The sequence below is a fragment of the Neodiprion pinetum genome, unplaced genomic scaffold (assembly GCF_021155775.2).
Source record: "Neodiprion pinetum isolate iyNeoPine1 unplaced genomic scaffold, iyNeoPine1.2 ptg000076l, whole genome shotgun sequence".
Taxonomy (NCBI): Eukaryota; Metazoa; Arthropoda; class Insecta; order Hymenoptera; family Diprionidae; genus Neodiprion; species Neodiprion pinetum.
Genome location: NW_027184503.1, coordinates 19,586 through 29,658, shown reverse-complemented (window position 1 = coordinate 29,658; position 10,073 = coordinate 19,586). Strand labels below are relative to the sequence as shown.

At 33.3% G+C, this 10,073-nt stretch overlaps 1 long non-coding RNA gene across 1 annotated transcript; it reads right to left on the bottom strand.

Annotated features, from left to right (window-relative positions):
- Window positions 1–494: 494 nt before the first annotated feature.
- Window positions 495–8,056, bottom strand: LOC124224069 (uncharacterized). The gene is made up of 3 exons (XR_006884447.2): window positions 7,944–8,056; window positions 3,102–3,167; window positions 495–938 (listed from the first exon to the last, which is right to left on the bottom strand). It is a non-coding gene; the product is annotated as an uncharacterized lncRNA (long non-coding RNA).
- Window positions 8,057–10,073: the final 2,017 nt, after the last annotated feature.

Below are 10,073 nucleotides of genomic sequence, written 5' to 3'. Positions count from 1 at the left end.
ATCTTCAGCATTGTTATTTGTGTCAATGATGGTGAACGCGAATAAAACAACATTCCTACTATGCGATATAAGTCAATTTGACAGAGAAACCGGGTGGATAGTAAAGTGGGTAAAAAAATTAAGCACGCATATTTTTGGTTGTGTGAAACCTGGTTTCTAAGGGCTCAATTCACACTCAACAATTGCGAATTTTTTGGTTCATTATGTTTGCCTTGTGTCAAGTCCCCATGAAAATTTGAATTGCGGTTGAACGTTTAGGGAAAAAAGTCATTCCTGAATGGGAAAAAGTACTCTCAAAAATGAGAGATTATCGTTGTTCTACTAAGAAAAATCCGGTAACAATGTCACCTTTTAGCGGAAAATGCAATGAAAAATCGTTCATTGGCAAAATCACAACATTTGTTATACTCATTTGTTACAGCAACTATTGAGTATTGAACAGTGTGATAGTAGTTATTTTAAATTTTCTCAATTGCACATAATGACAAAAAATACGGTGCGGGTGAAATAGTTTCTTCATGCCTCCTGCTATCATATAATCGTTATTGTAGCTGGAATCGATTGTACAAAAACTTAAACTATTTAACTCCATTTTTTTAGGTTCATAGTTCACTCATATTCATCATTAGTGGGAGTCATACTGTAAATAACACATAAGGTTATAACGGCGTGCATATTTCTGGTACCCACCAGCAAAAAGATGGTATTTTCCAAAGAAACGGTATTTGTTACGGTTTGTAGATGATCGTGTTCCATTCAAAAGAGAAATAACAAAATATAATTTTAATGGTGACATCTGACTTGTTTTCTAGGGAATATCAGTGGTCGGTCATCCCTCCTAATAGAACATCTCGACTGGACTTACGCTAACTCGTCTAGAGAGTAAAGTAAATGAAAAATGTTGACTCCAAAAATGTTCGTCCTCTCACCTAGTTTATCTGTGAATACAATCAATATAGACATTGATTGGACTTCTTTCTTTTTTATTTTCAAAGCCTTAATTGTAAAGAAAACAAACATTATGACAGCTTCAAATTTTTTCTGTCGTGATCCAGTTATAATTATTTAGCTGATTATGTTATACATATGAGGTAGTCCACACCATTTCACCTAATCGGTGAAGGTCACCGACGCCGATCTTGGTGTCAATTTTTTTCGCAATTCGTCTATCAAAAAAAAAGAACACATGTTCGACCATTTTTCGATTAGGCCACCTGTGTCGATTTTATGAATTTTCCGATTTTTCAACTTTTTCGAAACAGACTTTTTTCAACTGGCTCTATCTTCAAGAGCTTTCATTCTTTTCAAAAAATGATACAAGTATAAAATGTGTCAATAAGTCCGAGCTTCCTGAAAAAAAAATTTGAAATTTTTTCCAACAACATAATTCTAAAATTTTTTCGAAAAAAAAAAATCAAAATTTTTTGAATTGCAACACCTTCGATTTTCCTGAAACTTTTTACTTACATTCGACCAGTTACAATCAAGTTTTCCTCCAAAGGAAATTATGGACTTCCGATTCGTTCAGGAGTTACACCTTCGTAAGTGCCGAAAAATTGGAAATATTTTACGGAAATCAATCTTTATTTCGATCAGACAAATTTTCATGTTATAAAAATACATGTTTGCTGAAAAAAAAAATTCAAGAAAATTTTCAAATATAAATACAAAATTGTATTTATATTTAGAAATTTTCTACCTGAAAATATATTTGCCATAGAAAAGAAAAATTGTGATCTCGTTTTTATTTATATTGTTTGGGATATTCCGAAAAGTTTTTTTTTTTCAGCAAACATGTATTTTTATAACATGAAAACTTGTCTGATCGAAGTTAAGATTGATTTCCGTAAAATATTTTCAATTTTTCGGCACTTATGATGGTGTAACTCCCGAACGAATCGGAAGTCCATAATTTCCTTTGGAGGAAAACTTGATTGTAACTGGTCGAATGCAAGTAAAAAGTTTCAGGAAAATCGAAGGTGTCGCAATTCAAAAAATTTTGATGTTTTGTTTATTCGAAAAAATTTTAGAATTATGTGGTTGGAAAAATTTTCAAATTTTTTTTTCAGGAAGCTTGGACTTATTGACACATTTTATACTTGTATCATTTTTTGAAAAGAATGAAAGCTCTTGAAGATAGAGCCAGTTGAAAAGAGTCTGTTTCGAAAAAGTTGAAAAATCGGAAAATTCATAAAATCGACACAGGTGGCCTAATCGAAAAATGGTCGAACACGTGTTCTTTTTTTTCGATAGACGAATTGCGAAAAAAATTGACACCAAGATCGGCGTCGGTGACCTTCACCGATTAGGTGAAATGGCGTGGAATACCTCATATACTGCAATAATTATCCCAAACTTTTGTCATCATTCTTCAGAGGATACATCTATTCACTGAGAAAAATTCTAATCGACTAGAAACATTGGTAGATACGCATTTTAATATCTATTTTTGAAAGAAATCAGGTATAAGATACTATACAAGGAGCATTCCACGTCAAATCGAACGGTTTGAAAAATTTTGATTTTTGATTTCCTCAATTTTTTGATATTTTTTAGTACCGCTAATAAGAGTCTTTCTGGTGAATTTTGAGGTTTTTTTACTTATTAGGATTTATTACTTGTTAAAAAAAATACCAAATTTTCCACAAAATCGCTCTTTGTTTGGTTTTTTGTTCATAACTTTCTTAATAATGGTCCAAATAAGTTTCTTTTTTTTTTCAAATCTTTGTTTTTAGATGGTCTTTACAGAAAAAAATATAAAAGAAATATTTAAAGTATTTCTGATTAAGATTTTTGAGTTTGAAATTTTAAATCATGTTTTGGAAAGTGGGTGTCGCTTTCGACATTTTTGAATTTTTTTTATTTATAACTACTGTTCTTTCAACAACTTTTATGTCAACATGTTTCAAAAAATATAAACAAGTTTTAAATTTTGAACAAAGAAAATATTATGGTGATCGAGACACGACAGAAATTACCTGGGCAAAACGGATACCCGAACAAGACCATTCAATTATTCAATTGACTTAAGAATTATGTAAAAAAATATTCTACGCCTTCATAGGATGTACAGGATTCATACGCCCGTCCTAAACACTCACTAGGTACATTGGATCCAGTCTTCTTGCAAAAGCTCAGTGCGTTCAACCCTTGTCTTGAGTCAGGAACTGAAAAAAGTAGCAAAGATTAATATCTACAATTCCAGAATAAGTTTTGTAATCATACATTTAAACCGACTAAACACGAGTGCTTTCAAACTAATCTCAATTTGTTTGGGCTTATTCTACCGTTTGACTAGATCTTCACAAGTTATCTCAAAATGTTTAAGATGTCTTGTCTTGTTTCATAATATAGTTATAATGCACAAATATAATTGTTAACGAACATCTATTGTACCGTACTTACGCAAATCTATTTTGTCAATTTCGGAGATAATGACTATTTATAAAGACTTCCTTCAGGTGATTTATGAATATCTCTATGATGTACGAAATAAACTCAAACAACATTGGAATCGACTTACAAATACCAGATTTCAATCAATTTGAACATTTCAAGCATATAAAACCTTTTCTCAAATGGTTGATATGCTAGCTTGTGTCATTCGAATTTTATTAGATATATTTCTGCTGCATAGAATAGATATTGTGTCATTTGAGTTTATATCATTCTTGCAATTAATATTGCTTAAAAGTTTGTAAACGGTTTTGTCTTTTTTCCTCTGATTTTGGATTCAGATTCTAACAATCCATTCATCCTCAATCTCTTACCTAAAATGATGCAACTTCGCTGATTTTTATTAAATTCAACTATTATAGAAGTTATGTCGCCAAAGTTTTAGTCTTCGAACCTAAAGATCTCTTAAAAACCTTTCATATGCTCATGCCTGTTACTTTGAATTCGCATAAACAACATAATTTTAAGTTCATATTTGCAAAAAATTTGGATCGGAAAAATTGTTGGATTGAACTTTTCCAGTCAATCAGACATTGCCCTATATGTGAGAAGTTCGAATTCTATAGTCACTCCAATTCCTGCTTCTTTATTTAATAATCTAAAATTCAATACTTCATATGTTCACTTCAGACAATTGAACTTTTCCACATTATAAGAAGATGAGCTGAAGATGAGATGAACACTTTAAGATATTTTATTTCATGGAACTACTATACTTGAACTTACTATAGATAGTTTTATGCGAGAAAAATATCTAATTTGAGCACTTTTCCGGGCGTGTTTGAAAACGGCTTTGCTAAGGCTGAGGCGAGTGGCATCACGTGTTTCTATAATGACCGTAGGTACATTGGCTTATGGTGAACGCGGAGTAACGTGAGGTCAGATAACCTTCCAAACGTTATAGAATTTTTTACAGGTCATTTGTTTTAATAAATCCAAGTGCTTAAAACTTTTTTATCCGCTGTGCTATAATTTCAAAAAAACTTTCTAGTGATAGCTGTCAAATATTTTCCTCGACATTGTCTCTTGACCCCGTTAGAACTAAGCTAACAATAAGTTATTTCAGTTGTGAATCTACAATATATGGGCTGAAATTCAGAATCGTTTGAAATTGCAACGTTTGGACCTTGCATAGAGATATCTTTCATTTTTCATCAACAGTTGGGTTATCGAAATTTAGAAGTGCAAACAATTTCCGAATCAACATATAAGTTTTGACTGAATTACGATGTTTGATCAGTTTGTTCCCGGACTTTCTCCAGATTTTTTGAAAGGTGTGATATTTCGTTAACTTTTAGGAAACCCCATTCTTATCTGAATTGGTGCTTTTCAAAATAAGTTGTACAATAATAGAGTACACAAAGACAATTAGATTCATTAACGCTCAAATTTATTCAAAAACCAATTTTACGCGTTTCGAATTCTTGGACAACTTTTAGTAGATAATAAGACCCAGTTTTTCTGAAAACAGTAATATGTGTATCTATATTTTCTGAAATAGAGTGATGCACCCGTTGGAAAATGATAACCATTATTTTTTTGTGTATAATAATTTACTTTCCTAACTTTTGTAATATGTTGTAGCTAGTTTCACCCCTTTTTCAGCGGAGGCGTAAGGAAATTACATTAACACTGCCACATCGTTATATGGCGCCTCGGTATATCGGGGTTGAGGAGGTAATATTTAGGAAGGTATAAATGCCCTGGTTACCTAAGATTCAATACGCGGCTTTGGTCAGCTGAGCTCACTAGAGTTTAAATTTATACTGCACGATGACTCTGGAAAATGCCTGCCCCCTACCTTAACTAAAAGGGCTTCGGAAAAAAGTTGCAGAATTTTCAAAGAATGCCTATGTACTCGTTACGAAATGCATTCATAAAATTTATTTAAAAAAAAAAATACATTTCCAATTTTGCGAAATAGTTGATAGTTTTTGAAATTAGAACTGATAGTTTTGCGGCTGAAATAACGATGAGAGGCGAGGGAACGGTTCGATAGAATTTCAGCCATCTCCTACAAATAATATATGTATATGGCACAGGAATCGCGCTGTTACGTCCCAGTCGATAACTACTGCGGCGTCCTCTCTGCACCCTACCCTTACCAACCTGCAGTTATTATAAGAGAACCTTACGCACTCTTATCATAATTTTTACAATTAGACCAATACCGACATACACGGTTACTATCATAACGTACAATACCATTGTGACGTTAATTCTTACACTCCATTTTGCCTGTTATTTCATCAGCCAAGCTCATATCTATGAAGCATGGCACCGTATATATAATTTTCACAATTGACCATTATATCTTTCACATTGGCTTTCACATAAAACCCTTCATTTACGATCTCATTTGAAATAACTCGAAGTGATAAACACTTGCAATAGATTTCAAACTTATCATTCAATTCAGATAACTTCGCAGACTAAACACAAGAAACGTGCGATGAGAAATCATGGATAGCTCAGAGACAGATAAGCCCTTATTCTTAGAACTAGGGAGAGCGCCTTTGTTTTAAGGCGATGTGACTAATCTGTGCGTCACCGCTTTCTTTATTCATATTAATCACTAATCAAAAACCTTACCCCCAAGTATTAATCAGCCCGGGCCAATCATTCTAATCCCACAAGAAACCGCGACTCTTTTGAACTCTTCCTACTTTTCCACCAATTCAACCCCGGTTCAAGCACAGGATAGAGTACAATTTCAGAATTCTTAGAGAAGAGATTTAAGCACCGAATAGTACAGATCAGAAATTTACAGGAAACATAGAATCAAGTCGTAGAATAATTTAACTCTGAATCTCCAAGACTTAGTAACAGTTTGTATAACAATTGTAAACCTAACTATTGAGAACTTGAACGAGATTGTTTAAATAAATTTATATTAAACCCAAATGTTGTTATAAATAATTATTTCAGTCATGCATAGTGATGGTTGCCTGGACCAAAAACTTAAAAAACTCTTAGAATTTGGATGAACTGAACGAGAAGAACTGAGGGGCTGATCAGCAGATTTCCAGGATTCATATACATTAGACTACGTAAGTCAAGAGTACAACTAAATCACGCAGTGAATAAAGAACAAGGAATCTTGGGTAGCTGGGGCAGCATGACTTGTCTAAGGGGAGTTCCATACGTAATGTGCAATTGATTGTCCACACCCCTTCCGATTTGTCTCAAACTTGGTCTAGTCAATTAATGGGTTGTAAAAAAAATTCCCCTAAATGATAAAAATTTTATCTTTTACAAGTTGCGAGTTACACCAAATCCAAAACTTGTAATTATTTTTTTCACATCGCCGTAGCTGCCAAACTGTACGTCCGGGCCACAAAATCAAGTAGGACAAAAGTTGTGTAATTTTATGTACTTTTTGATGGTTTTGCGGGACAAAGTCTATTTCGAGTTCGAGGTAAAAAGAAATCGGAAAAACGTGATTTTAAGCTCGTTCCCCAACTTTTTTTCGGCTCAAAGTTTCATCATAAAATGCGGCTATTTTTTCCGCAAATTTTCCTAAAAAAAAAGTCACGGGACTCAACTGGTTAAAAAGATATGAAGGTTTTTTTGAGTCTAAAGATTTAAAGGTTTCTTTCATGCATGCGACTGCGACAACTGTCGCGCGGCGGAAATGCGCTGATTGGCCAATTGGTCAGATATTGACGGGGAGTACGCGTACTTTTGTCTCATGTGGAGTATTTTTTGTCGCCCGAAAGTAGATCCGAGATGAATTTTCGTGCTATACAATTCTATCTAGCATGCGACGAAGCCTGCAAACGGTAGAAAACACGACGCACATGGAAAAGGTTAGTAGATTTTCAAGTAGATCTATGATATAAATTTTCAATTCTAGCCACTTGATGGAAGTGACCAATATATTTATGATTATCAGAAGTCCAAACTACATACATCGTCGAACGGATATATTTTATACACGTGACGAGATTCTTGTCGTCAGCGTCGCTTCGTCGCGCGATAGTTGTCGCAATCGCATGCGTGAAAGAAACCTTTAACCTTTAGATTCAAAAAAACCTTCATATCTTTTTAACCAGTTGAGTTCCGTGACTTTTTTTTACGAAAATTTGCGGAAAAAATAGCCGCATTTTATGATGAAACTTTGAGCCGAAAAATAGTTGGGGAACGAGCTTAAAATCACGTTTTTCAGATTTTTTTTACCTGGAACTCGAAATAGACTTTGTCCCGCAAAACCATCAAAAAGTACATAAAATTACACAACTTTTGTCCCACTTGATTTTTTGGCCCGGACGTACAGTTTGGGAGCTACAGCGATGTGAAAAAAATAATTACAAAATTTGGATTTGGTGTAACTCGCAACTTGTAAAAGGTAGAATTCTTATTATTTAGGGGAATTTTTTTTACAATCCATTAATTGACTAGACCAAGTTTCAGACAAATCGGAAGGGGTGTGGACAATCAATTGCACATTTCGCATGGAACTCCCCCTATACCTTTTCAAACATTACCTTAGCTGTTGGTAAATTTCTCTTCAAGGCTCATTCCTGCACCAGCCACTCGTACGTAATAAGCTAACTCTTTATACCACTATGCAGCTCCATCCATACTACGCGACTATGCGTGAGTGAGCAGTGAGCGGGTCTACAATGACAGCATAGCGCGAGGTAGGCGAGGTAGGTATTCATATCGCGGTTCCCCTTCTCTACAGTCCCGATAACTGCGATATAACGAGGTGGCACTGTATGTATTTATTGCCTGGTAATATTTGCATTCGATAATTAAATGCTTGTATTATTTCAATTGTGTAATGTATTATACATGTAATATAATTATTCTCACAGCATGGACGACAAGTATACATATGGATTCAGCAACATATCCACGATAGCAAAGAGGGCAGAGGAAAATTATACGCGACCGACACGTGACACCGCCCAATCTACAAACATTGATACCTGAAACGCTTCGAATTTATGATTTCAAAACCTGAATTCTCAATGTATACCTAATCCCGAATTAACGGGTTACACAAAATATCATCTAATAATTATTAAGTAAAATACAGGAATACACACACACACAGCTACACTCGCGCGCGCGCACACACTATAATATACATTATATACATGTATATAATGTATATATAAATAAAATCAAAGGAAAAGAATGGAAATACAGTACAACGGACCAAGAATATTGGGAATCAAGCTACAAAATTTCGATCCCGCAATACTTTTTCACATTTGTTATAATCTCTTTAGCAGCTGTGCTCCTCCATGTAAATATTTTTCTACTTCGAGTATCGATTTTTAGATTTTGGTAGTTATTTCCAGACATCGTGGACTCAAAATTGTTTTTACCAATTTTTTCCCCACCAATTTGAAAACCAAAATAAAATTCAAATTGTCTCTAAGACAGAAACTTTAGATGCAACTGAAATCAGTGTTACACTGCAATACATTGTATGCAGTGTGTCTCATCCTGTGATTACAGATGCATCAACGTGAACTTTGAAGGTAAGAAGAAAATGTTGAAACAAAAAACAAAAATTCACCAAACAGTCTTAAAAGCTGTGATTATAGTTAATTAAGTTGAATCTAATTGAAAACTTCCCGCTTAAGGTTATAAAAAAGAGATCTACAAATCTCAATTAAAACAAATCAATAATATACATTTTTAAGCAATTATAGTGCAGCATGATTTCAATTAAGGTTTTGAATATACTTTTCATCCAATTTTGATGCATTGAGACTCATTAAGTTCGTGAATTATTTTTTCACAAATGGCTAATAAACGGATTGTTCTGAAGTTATTATCGGGCATACTCTGTTTATTTGAATATACGTTTTTTCTGTTAACTTGTTCACATAAATTTCAACTCAGTTTTTGTAATAAACATTTTTTTAATGAAATTTTTCAACAGACTATACGCCATTTACGTGATTATCATGAACCCAAAGTTTATAAGGATTACATATTTCAAATATAAAATGAGATAAATACACATGTTTATATAAGAAATACATATATGTACTATGTATGTATGTATACATTACACACCCAGGCGACTAGTTACAAACGTGATTACAAATCGTGTGGCTCAATAACATTATATTGTAATGTATTATGTATCATGAAAATTTTTATAAAATTTTATTATCGCTCTACCATAGCTACATATACCTTATACAATATATAATGTACACATTACATATAATGTATATTTCACCGTATATATTATACCATATATACACGGCAATAACGACCAATGATTGTACGACTGGCTCATGTGACGCATGCATTATCGATTCGCGCAAAGTATTGTACATGACAAGTTTCGAGGGAACGATCAGAAAAGGCATTATGAATGAAGACATAATTTAAAGAAGGATAAAAAAAATTTGAATGAAAACACAAAATGAATGGTAATTATATGTAACTGATCGCTGTGTGTTTTGTACAAAATACAGGAATTAAAACGCTTATATGTACATGTCTATAAGTGTTAAGTATTATAGTTTCAGGATAATTAATTATTGTATGTGATCAATTATTGTATACTATTAATTATTGTATGCTGTAAAATTATACCGTTGTAATTAAGTGTTAAAATTTATGTCAAATCGTGTACTAATATA